This window comes from Acanthopagrus latus, chromosome 17 (assembly GCF_904848185.1).
Source record: "Acanthopagrus latus isolate v.2019 chromosome 17, fAcaLat1.1, whole genome shotgun sequence".
Taxonomy (NCBI): domain Eukaryota; kingdom Metazoa; phylum Chordata; class Actinopteri; order Spariformes; family Sparidae; genus Acanthopagrus; species Acanthopagrus latus.
In genome coordinates, this window is record NC_051055.1 from 16,469,572 (window position 1) to 16,481,109 (window position 11,538).

Here is an 11,538-nt window from a genome sequence, read left to right on the forward strand (position 1 = left end):
CAAAACATCCTGCAGCTCACAGCAGGGTGCAAGAAGTCACCCCAAAGATCTACTGTTCATGTTCTCTCTTATGTTTTAGGAGACATTTTATGTGTTTTTCTCTCCAGAAAATTGAGCATAGAGGTAAAAACAATAATATTGCAATGACAGAGTACCCTGGGGAAAGGATCAGCTTGGTTCAACACATTTGGATTTACAAAATTACCTAAAACTTTTATGTTTACAAAGGCAGATATTTAATTTTTCTTTCTCTGTTTTTGCTCTTGATTATTGTGAGTCCAAACAACATTTCATTTGTCATTTGTAGCAAAAATATTACATCAAAACTGTGTTACCCTTTGTTTCCTAACTGATGCCAAAATCAGATTTACCACTCCAGGAATATTCACATATGTTTTTTATCTTAAAACCAGCTTATTATTTCTGGCTGTTATCTGTCCAATGTAGAGGAGTGTGTTGGGGGTCCACAAGAAGACAAATGAACCACTAATAAACAAAATAATCACTTTTATTTGCTGATTCTCAAAGAACAGAATGAAAAATAAACAATGCTTAAAAAAAGAAAGAAAGACAGAAAACATCAGCGTTAGAAGGAGTCCTGACAATCTGTACTCAGGTACAAGTACAGTTACATTACTCAGATATTACTCAATTACAAATAAGAGTTATAGTATTTAAATAAAACTAAAAGCAAAAGTATTCTTCTCAAACACTCCTCGGAGTATTAGTTACTTTTTATCTGTTGAAGTTCAATGTTTCAATGTTTTTTATGTCAGTTTTTTCATTGGCCCGTTTTTGATCAGATGGTCTTATTGGCTACAGAAATGTAGATGGAAGGTTTAAATATGAATTCAAATTGTTCCAAAAAAATGATTTAAGCTCAGCAATTTGAGGAGCTGAACAACATTTTTTTTTCCACCCTTGTGAAATCGTGGATCTAAGTAAAAAAAGCTAAATCACTTATGGATAAATATTTGAAAAACAATAAAGATTAAGTCTTGAATTGAAGAATCTGTCAGCTGTCCCAACTTTTCTACTTCATTCAAGATAAGAACAGTCAGGATTACCCATGTTGACGGACAGCTGGGTATCAATAATCCACTGAAGTGAGCCAAAGTGGTGGTCTATAGTACCATAATGCAGAATAATAGTCAAGCAGCACAAAATCTCTTACAACCTTAAAAACGAACATTTGAATCACGTACAATGCAACAATATAATCACAATGCAATATAATCAGGCAAACATATAAAAACAATAATTGATGTCCAACAAGTGGATCACTCACATAAAAGCTACTGTTTGCATATTTTCCAACTACTTCTGAATGAAAACAATTGTTATTTTTTACATTCTTTGTTCATTTGCATGTAGAGGGATCAATGTTTGACATTGACACTCCACATTGTCAATAAGTGGTCGGTCGTCGGTTTGTTGAGCTCCATCACACCTTTAATCTCAGTCTCCTTGTTTCAGCAGTATGATGGGCTGCAGAACAAAGAAGGAGCAAGATTACTTACAAAGAATCTTCTTCCTCTTCCTGCATTTGTATATGTGAAGAAAACGACGTACCAAAGTGTTGAAGCTTTGTCTGCATACAGCTTTACTCAACCAGTAGATCAGGAACACGGCCATTAACTTTTCAACAACCAGCAGAGTCAAAACCAGTCCGATGATTCCTTCAATGAACTATAAAAATAGTAGAAGTAAATACACATTTGCTATTTCAGAGAGACACAGAGGTTACTTAATACAAGATAGATTCTGTTTACCTTTGCCCTGTTCCGCGGTGATGTAATTGCCAAATGCAATCCACACATACAGACTGCAGCAAGTGACCAGAAGAGGCTGATGATGTTCAGGGAGAATGACAGCTTTGTCTGGAGGGTAAAAACACAGTAATGATGCAGCTGTTACTGAAAAACATGAGGAACCAAAAGAAAATACATCACAATACTGAAGACGTTTCTCACAAAACCAGGATCAAACTACTTGTGGTGATTTTGATCCATGTTTCAAATGAACAGATTCAGATTATTTACACATTCTATATAAAATTATTTAAAACAAACCTCTTGTTTCATCATCAAATAATGTTTTATAGATATCATTTTATTTACATATATAGGCATTTAAAATAAGAAGAACACTGTATTTCACATTTACATTACACATATTCATACATTTTACATATCAGTTATACATTTATATTTATTGTATATTTCAGATATTTAAAATTTAAAGCACACTGTTTTTCACATTTGCGGGATAAAAGTTTGTATTAGCATATCTAAATCTAAATCTAAATCTCAACTATATCTACACAGCCAGTGTACCCCTGTATTTTTTTTTTCATCAAAGGGTTAATTCATCTATTGTAGTTAAAGGATTCGTTTTTTTCTATGTTCTGAAATTGTCTCTGTAAGAAAAGAACCAAGAACAGATTTTTATCTTACCACATGCATGTTGGGAGATCGTCCAGCTGCGTAGGACAGCATGCCAGAGACCACAAACTAAGATGATGATAAAACATAGAAGGTATAATACTAATGCACTGCTGAATATTACAGAAAATCATCAAATACAAGATAATGTAGGATAAAAATAAGATGAGCTTTGTTGACCCCACGCTGGGAAACTGAAATGTCACAGTAACACAAGGAAGTGTAGCAGAGATACTGTTCAAAATCACACAAGCACAGTAAATAAGAATGGAAATGTTTTCTAAGTGTATTCCCCTTAGTTATACAGGTTTTCCCCTGAATCATCATTGAATAACATTTTTAGTTTTGCGTCTGTATTTACCACAACACTGGGTAGAGAGAAGACATAGTGGAATGGCGTGTGGGGATAATCGTAATTAAAAATCAGACCGAGGGTGACAATGAACACACCAGCGATGGCCTGGGCTGCCTAACAAGAAAAGAGAAAGATACCTCATTACAGTGCTGCATCTCAGTCGAGTTAAAGCAAAAAATACAAGCTCATGATGATGACTCCACCTGTGTAAGAAACAATTCAACTTACCCCGACAGGTTTAGGTTTCCCATTGAGTGCAAAGACCTTGTAGGAATCTTTGTACACACAGCGAAATTTCTCCGGCATCAGTTGACCCTCCCGAGCGTCGTTCAGACTCCCAATGGGAATGGTGATGATCATTGATTCGTCACACACAAATGTCTTCTTCATTCTCCTGGGAATAAAAACAAAGGTAAAGGATGTTAAAGCAGGTTACATCTCTGTGGTGATCTGTCGTTGAGGTCTTCAGCCATTACCTTCCTCACTTCTCGTGTCTGGATTCAGATCTGAACTTCTCTCTTCTCTGTAAAATGAGTTTGATGAGGAAATGACCCAGGAAGCCAAGTGGTTTTTTTTTTTCTTTCTATCTCTACCGCTCTCTCACTCTGACACACACACACATGCGCAAACACACACAATTTTCTTGCAAACTTTTGAATTTGAACAGTTAAAACTGTGAAAATCTTTGATTCAAACATATCTGTGATCATGAATTTAAAGAAAAGTGTTTTTGTTGTGTACCATAACATATCACTTATGGCAAAAAGGCACACACACACACACACACACACACACACACACACACACACACACACACAAACACACAGTGAAGGCTGAACATGATAATATCTCAAAAAACACTGGTAGAGTGAGAAAGTCAAGGCGTGACGTGACCTCATCTTTCAAAGTATCTGCAGGGAAGTGAAGATGTTGTCTGAACAGTTTCAGACAGATATTGAGAATGAAATAGTTCCAACTCCAGACGAACATGTTAGGAATCCCAACTTAATGTGGTGTAACAAAACAACTATTTGAATGTCAAATGAAAGTGTTTCCTAGCAAACATCCCTCACTGAAAACTACGTTTCCTTGATTTAATTTAGAGTGTGTTTGTCGCCCCCACGCGGCCGCTGCTGGTGTCACACGTCACTAAAACCCCAAAACATCCTGCAGCTCACAGCAGGGTGCAAGAAGTCACCCTAAAGATCTACTGTTCATGTTCTCTCTTATGTATTAGGAGACATTTTATGTGTTTTTCTCTCCAGAAAATTGAGCATAGAGGTAAAAACAATAATATTGCAATGACAGAGTACCCTGGGGAAAGGATCAGCTTGGTTCAACACATTTGGATTTACAAAATTACCTAAAACTTTTACGTTTACAAAGGCAGATATTTAATTTTTCTTTCTCTGTTGTTGCTCTTGATTATTGTGAGTCCAAACAACATTTCATTTGTCATTTGTAGCAAAAATATTACATCAAAACTGTGTTATCCTTTGTTTCCTAACTGATGCCAAAATCAGATTTACCACTCCGGGAATATTCACATATGTTTTTTATCTTAAAACCAGCTTATTATTTCTGGCTGTTATCTGTCCAATGTAGAGGAGTGTGTTGGGGGTCCACAAGAAGACAAATGAACCACTAATAAACAAAATAATCACTTTTATTTGCTGATTCTCAAAGAACAGAATGAAAAATAAACAATGATTAAAAAAAGAAAGAAAGACAGAAAACATCAGCGTTCGAAGGAGTCCTGACAATCTGTACTCAGGTACAAGTACAGTTACATTACTCAGATATTACTCAATTACAAATAAGAGTTATAGTATTTAAATAAAACTAAAAGCAAAAGTATTCTTCTCAAACACTCCTCGGAGTATTAGTTACTTTTTATCTGTTGAAGTTCAATGTTTCAGTGTTTTTTATGTCAGTTTTTTCATTGGCCCGTTTTTGATCAGATGGTCTTATTGGCTATAGAAATGTAGATGGAAGGTTTAAATATGAATTCAAATTGTTCCAAAAAAATGATTTAAGCTCAGCAATTTGAGGAGCTGAACAACATTTTTTTTCCACCCTTGTGAAATCGTGGATCTAAGTAAAAAAAGCTAAATTACTTATGGATAAATATTTGAAAAACAATAAAGATTAAGTCTTGAATTGAAGAATCTGTCAGCTGTCCCAACTTTTCTACTTCATTCAAGATAAGAACAGTCAGGATTACCCATGTTGACGGACAGCTGGGTATCAATAATCCACTGAAGTGAGCCAAAGTGGTGGTCTACAGTACCACAATGCAGAATAATAGTCAAGCAGCACAAAATCTCTTACAACCTTAAAAACGAACATTTGAATCACGTACAATGCAACAATATAATCATAATGCAATATAATCAGGCAAACATATAAAACAATAACTGATGTCCAACAAGTGGATCACTCACATAAAAGCTGCTGTTTGCGTATTTTCCAACTACTTCTGAATGAAAAGAATTGTTATTTTTTACATTCTTTGTTCATTTGCATGTAGAGGGATCAATGTTTGACATTGACACTCCACATTGTCAATAAGTGGTCGGTCGTTGGTTTGTTGAGCTCCATCACACCTTTAATCTCAGTCTCCTTGTTTCAGCAGTATGATGGGCTGCAGAACAAAGAAGGAGCAAGATTACTTACAAAGAATCTTCTTCCTCTTCCTGCATTTGTATATGTGAAGAAAACGACGTACCAAAGTGTTGAAACTTTGTCTGCATACAGCTTTACTCAACCAGTAGATCAGGAACACGGCCATTAACTTTTCAACAACCAGCAGAGTCAAAACCAGTCCCATGATTCCTTCAATGAACTATAAAAATAGTAGAAGTAAATACACATTTGCTATTTCAGAGAGACACAGAGGTTACTTAATACAAGATAGATGCTGTTTACCTTTATCCTGTTCCGCGGTGATGACGCTAACTCCACTCCCCACATACAGACTGCAGCAAGTGACCAGAAGAGGCTGATGATGTTCAGGGAGAATGACAGCTTTGTCTGGAGGGTAAAAACACAGTAATGATGCAGCTGTTACTGAAAAACACGAGGAACCAAAAGAAAATACATCACAATACTGAAGACGTTTCTCACAAAACCAGGATCAGACTACTTGTGGTGATTTTGATCCATGTTTCAAATGAACAGGTTCAAATTATTTATACATTCTACATAAAATTATTTCAAAACTAACCTCTTGTTTCATCGTCAAATAATGTTTTATAGATATCATTTTATTTACATATGTATGCATTTGAAATAAGAAGAACACTGTATTTCACATTTACATCACACATATTCATACATTTTACATATCAATTATACATTTATATTTATTGTATATTTCAGATATTTAAAATTTAAAGCACACTGTTTTTCACATTTGCGGGATAAAAGTTTGTATTAGCATATCTAAATCTAAATCTAAATCTCACTATATCTACACAGTCAGTGTACGCCTGTATTTTTTTTTTCATCAAAGGGTTAATTCATCTATTGTAGTTAAAGGATTCGTTTTTTTCTATGCTCTGAAATTGTCTCTGTAGGAAAAGAACCAAGAACAGATTTTTATCTTACCACATGCATGTTGGGAGATCGTCCCGCTGCGTAGGACAGCATGCCAGAGACCACAAACTAAGATGATGATAAAACATAGAAGGTATAATACTAATGCACTGCTGAATATTACAGAAAATCAACAAATACAAGATAATGTAGGATAAAAATAAGATGAGCTTTGTTGACCCCACGCTGGGAAACTGAAATGTCACAGTAACACAAGGAAGTGTAGCAGAGATACTGTTCAAAATCACACAAGCACAGTAAATAACAATGGAAATGTTTTCTAAGTGTATTCCCCTTAGTTATACAGGTTTTCCCCTGAATCATCATTGAATAACATTTTTAGTTTTTCGTCTGTATTTACCACAACACTGGGTAGAATGTAGATGTAGTGGAGTGGCGTGTAGCGATATCCGGGAATAAGAATCAGACCGAGGGTGACAATGAACACACCAGCGATGGCCTGGGCCGCCTAACAAGAAAAGAGAAAGATACCTCATCACAGTGCTGCATCTCAGTCGAGTTAAAGCAAAAAATACAAGCTCATGATGATGACTCCACCTGTGTAAGAAACAATTCAACTTACCCCGACAGGTTTAGGTTTCCCATTGAGTGCAAAGACCTTGTAGGAATCTTTGTACACACAATGAAATTTCTCCGGCATCAGTTGACCCTCCCGAGCGTCGTTCAGACTCCCAATGGGAATGGTGATGATCATTGATTCGTCACACACAAATGTCTTCTTCATTCTCCTGGGAACAAAAACAAAGGTAAAGGATGTTAAAGCAGGTTACATCTCTGTGGTGATCTGTCACTGAGGTCTTCATCCATTACCTTCCTCACTTCTCGTGTCTGGATTCAGATCTGAACTTCTCTCTTCTCTGTAAAATGAGTTTGATGAGGAAATGACCCAGGAAGCCAAGTGGTTTTTTTTTCTTTCTATCTCTACCGCTCTCTCACTCTGACACACACACATGCGCAAACACACACAATTTTCTTGCACACTTTCAAATTTGAACAGTTAAAACTGTGAAAATCTTTGATTCAAACATATCTGTGATCATGAATTTAAAGAAAAGTGTTTTTGTTGTGTACCATAACATATCACTTATGGCAAAGAGGCACACACACACACACACACACACACACACACACACACACACACACAGTGAAGGCTGAACATGATGATATCTCAAAAAACACTGGTAGAGTGAGAAAGTCAAGGCGTGACGTGACCTCATCTTTCAAAGTATCTGCAGGGAAGTGAAGATGTTGTCTGAACACTGTTTCAGACAGATATTGAGAATGAAATAGTTCCAACTCCAGACGAACATGTTATGAATCCCAACTTAATGTGGTGTAACAAAACAACCAATTGAAGGTCAAATGAAAGTGTTTCCTAGCAAACATCCCTCACTGAAAACTACGTTTACTTGATTTAATTTAGAGTGTGTTTGTCGCCCCCACGCGGCTGCTGCTGGTGTCACACGTCACTAAAACCCCAAAACATCCTGCAGCTCACAGCAGGGTGCAAGAAGTCACCCTAAAGATCTACTGTTCATGTTCTCTCTTATGTTTTAGGAGACATTTGATGTGTTTTTCTCTCCAGAAAATTGAGCATAGAGGTAAAAACAATAATACTGCAATGACAGAGTACCCTGGGGAAAGGATCAGCTTGGTTCAACACATTTGGATTTGCAAATTTACCTAAAACTTTTACGTTTACTAAGGCAGATATTTAATTTTTCTTTCTCTGTTTTTGCTCTTGATTATTGTGAGTCCAAACAACATTTCATTTGCCATATGTAGCAAAAATATTACATCAAAATTGTGTTACCCTTTGTTTCCTAACTGATGCCAAAATCAGATTTACCATTTGGGGAATATTCACATATGTTTTTATCTTAAAACCAGCTTATTATTTCTGGCTGTCATCTGTCCAATGTAGAGGAGTGTGTTGGGGGTCCACAAGAAGACAAATGAACCACTAATAAATAAAATAATCACTTTTATTTGCTGATTCTCAAAGAACAGAGTGAAAAATAAACAATGACTTCAACAAAGAAAGAAAGACAGAAAACATCAGTGGTAGAAAGAGTACTGACAATCTGTACTCAGGTACAAGTACAGTTACATTACTCAGATATTACTCAAATACAAATAAGAGTTATAGTATTAAAATAAAACTAAAAGCAAAAGTACAATGTATTCTTCTCAAACACTCCTCGGAGTATTAGTTACTTTTTATCTCTTGATGTTCAATGTTTCGATGTTTTTTTACATCAGTTTTTTCATTGGCCCGTTTTTGATCAGATGGTCTTATTGGCTACAGAAATGCAGATGGAAGATTTAAATATGAATTCAAATTGTTCTCGGTACAAGTGCCCAAAAAATGATTTAAGTTCAGTAATTTGAGGAGCTGAACAACATTTTTTTTTCCACCCTTGTGAAATCGTGGATCTAAGTAAAAAAAGCTAAATGACTTATGGATAAATATTTGAAAAACAATAAAGATTAAGTCTTGGATTGAAGAATCTGTCAGCCGTCTCAACTTTTCTACTTCATTCAAGATAAGAACAGTCAGGATTACCCATGTTGACGGACAGCTGGGTATCAATAATCCACTAAAGTGAGCCAAAGTGGTGGTCTACAGTACCACAATGCAGAATAATAGTCAAGCAGCACAAAATCTCTTACAACCTTAAAAACGAACATCTGAATCACGTACAATGCAACAATATAATCACAATGCAATATAATCAGGCAAACATATAAAACAATAACTGATGTCCAACAAGTGGATCACTCACATAAAAGCTGCTGTTTGCATATTTTCCAACTACTTCTGAAATGAAAAGAATTGTTATTTTTTACATTCTTTGTTCATTTGCATGTAGAGGGATCATTGTTTGACATTTACACTCCACATTGTCAATAAGTGGTCGGTCGTTGGTTTGTTGAGCTCCATCACACCTTTAATCTCAGTCTCCTTGTTTCAGCAGTATGATGGGCTGCAGAACAAAGAAGGAGCAAGATTACTTACAAAGAATCTTCTTCCTCTTCCTGCATTTGTATATGTGAAGAAAACGACGTACCAAAGTGTTGAAACTTTGTCTGCATACAGCTTTACTCAACCAGTAGATCAGGAACACGGCCATAAACTTTTCAACAACCAGCAGAGTCAAAATCAGTCCCATGATTCCGTCATGGAGCTATAAAAATAGTAGAAGTAAATACACATTTGCTATTTCAGAGAGACACAGAGGTTACTTAATACAAGATAGATTCTGTTTACCTTTACCCTGTTTGCCCATGGTGGTATAACCCCTAAATCTGCTCCACACATACAGACTGCAGCAAGTGACCAGAAGAGGCTGATGATGTTCAGGGAGAATGACAGCTTTGTCTGGAGGGTAAAAACACAGTAATGATGCAGCTGTTACTGAAAAACATGAGGAACCAAAAGAAAATACATCACAATACTGAAGACGTTTCTCACAAAACCAGGATCAAACTACTTGTGGTGATTTTGATCCATGTTTTAAATGAACAGATTCAAATTATTTATACATTCTACATAAAATTATTTAAAAACTAACCTCTTTTTTCATCATCAAATAATGTTTTATAGATATCATTTTATTTACATATATAGGCATTTAAAATAAGAAGAACACTGTATTTCACATTTACATTACACATATTCATACATTTTACATATCAATTATACATTTATATTTATTGTATATTTCAGATATCTAAAATTCAAAGCACACTGTTTTTCACATTTGCGGGATAAAAGTTTGTATTAGCATATCTAAATCTAAATCTAAATCTCACTATATCTACACAGTCAGTGTACGCCTGTATTTTTTTTTTTCATCAAAGGGTTAATTCATCTATTGTAGTTAAAGGATTCGTTTTTTTTCTATGCTCTGAAATTGTCTCTGTAAGAAAAGAACCAAGAACAGATTTTTATCTTACCACATGCATGTTGGGAGATCGTCCCGCTGCGTAGGACAGCATGCCAGAGACCACAAACTAAGATGATGATAAAACATAGAAGGTATAATACTAATGCACTGCTGAATATTACAAAAAAAATCAACAAATACAAGATAATGTAGGATAAAAATAAGATGAGCTTTGTTGACCCCATGCTGGGAAACTGAAATGTCACAGCAACACATGGAAGTGTAGCAGAGATACTGTTCAAAATCACACAAGCACAGTAAATAACAATGGAAATGTTTTCTAAGTGTATTCCCCTTAGTTATACAGGTTTTCCCCTGAATCATCAATGAATAACATTTTTAGTTTTGCGTCTGTATTTACCACAACACTGGGTAGAGTGTAGATGTAGTGGATTGGCGTGTGGGGATATTCGGGATTAAAAGTCAGACCGAGGGTGACAAGGAACACACCAGCGATGGCCTGGGCTGCCTAACAAGAAAAGAGAAAGATACCTCATTACAGTGCTGCATCTCAGTCGAGTTAAAGCAAAAAGTACAAGCTCATGATGATGACTCCACCTGTGTAAGAAACAATTCAACTTACCCCGACAGGTTTAGGTTTCCCATTGAGTGCAAAGACCTTGTAGGAATCTTTGTACACACAGCGAAATTTCTCCGGCATCAGTTGACCCTCCCGAGTGTCGTTCAGACTCCCAATGGGAATGGTGATGATCATTGATTCATCACACACAAATGTCTTCTTCATTCTCCTGGGAACAAAAGCAAAGGTAAAGGATGTTAAAGCAGGTTACATCTCTGTGGTGATCTGTCGTTGAGGTCTTCATCCATTACCTTCCTCACTTCTCGTGTCTGGATTCAGATCTGAACTTCTCTCTTCTCTGTAAAGTGAGTCTGATGAGGAAATGACCCAGGAAGCCAAGTGTCTTTGTCTCTATCTCCACACCCCTCTCTCACTCTGACACGCACAAACACACACAATAAGTTCTTGTGCACTTTTGAATTTGAACAGCTGAAACTTTTATTCCAACATATCTGTGATCATGAATTTACAGAAAAGTGTTTTTGTTGTGTACCATAACATATCACTTATGGCAAAGAGGCACACACACACACACACACACACACACACACACACACACAGTGAAGGCTGAACATGATGATATCTCAGAAA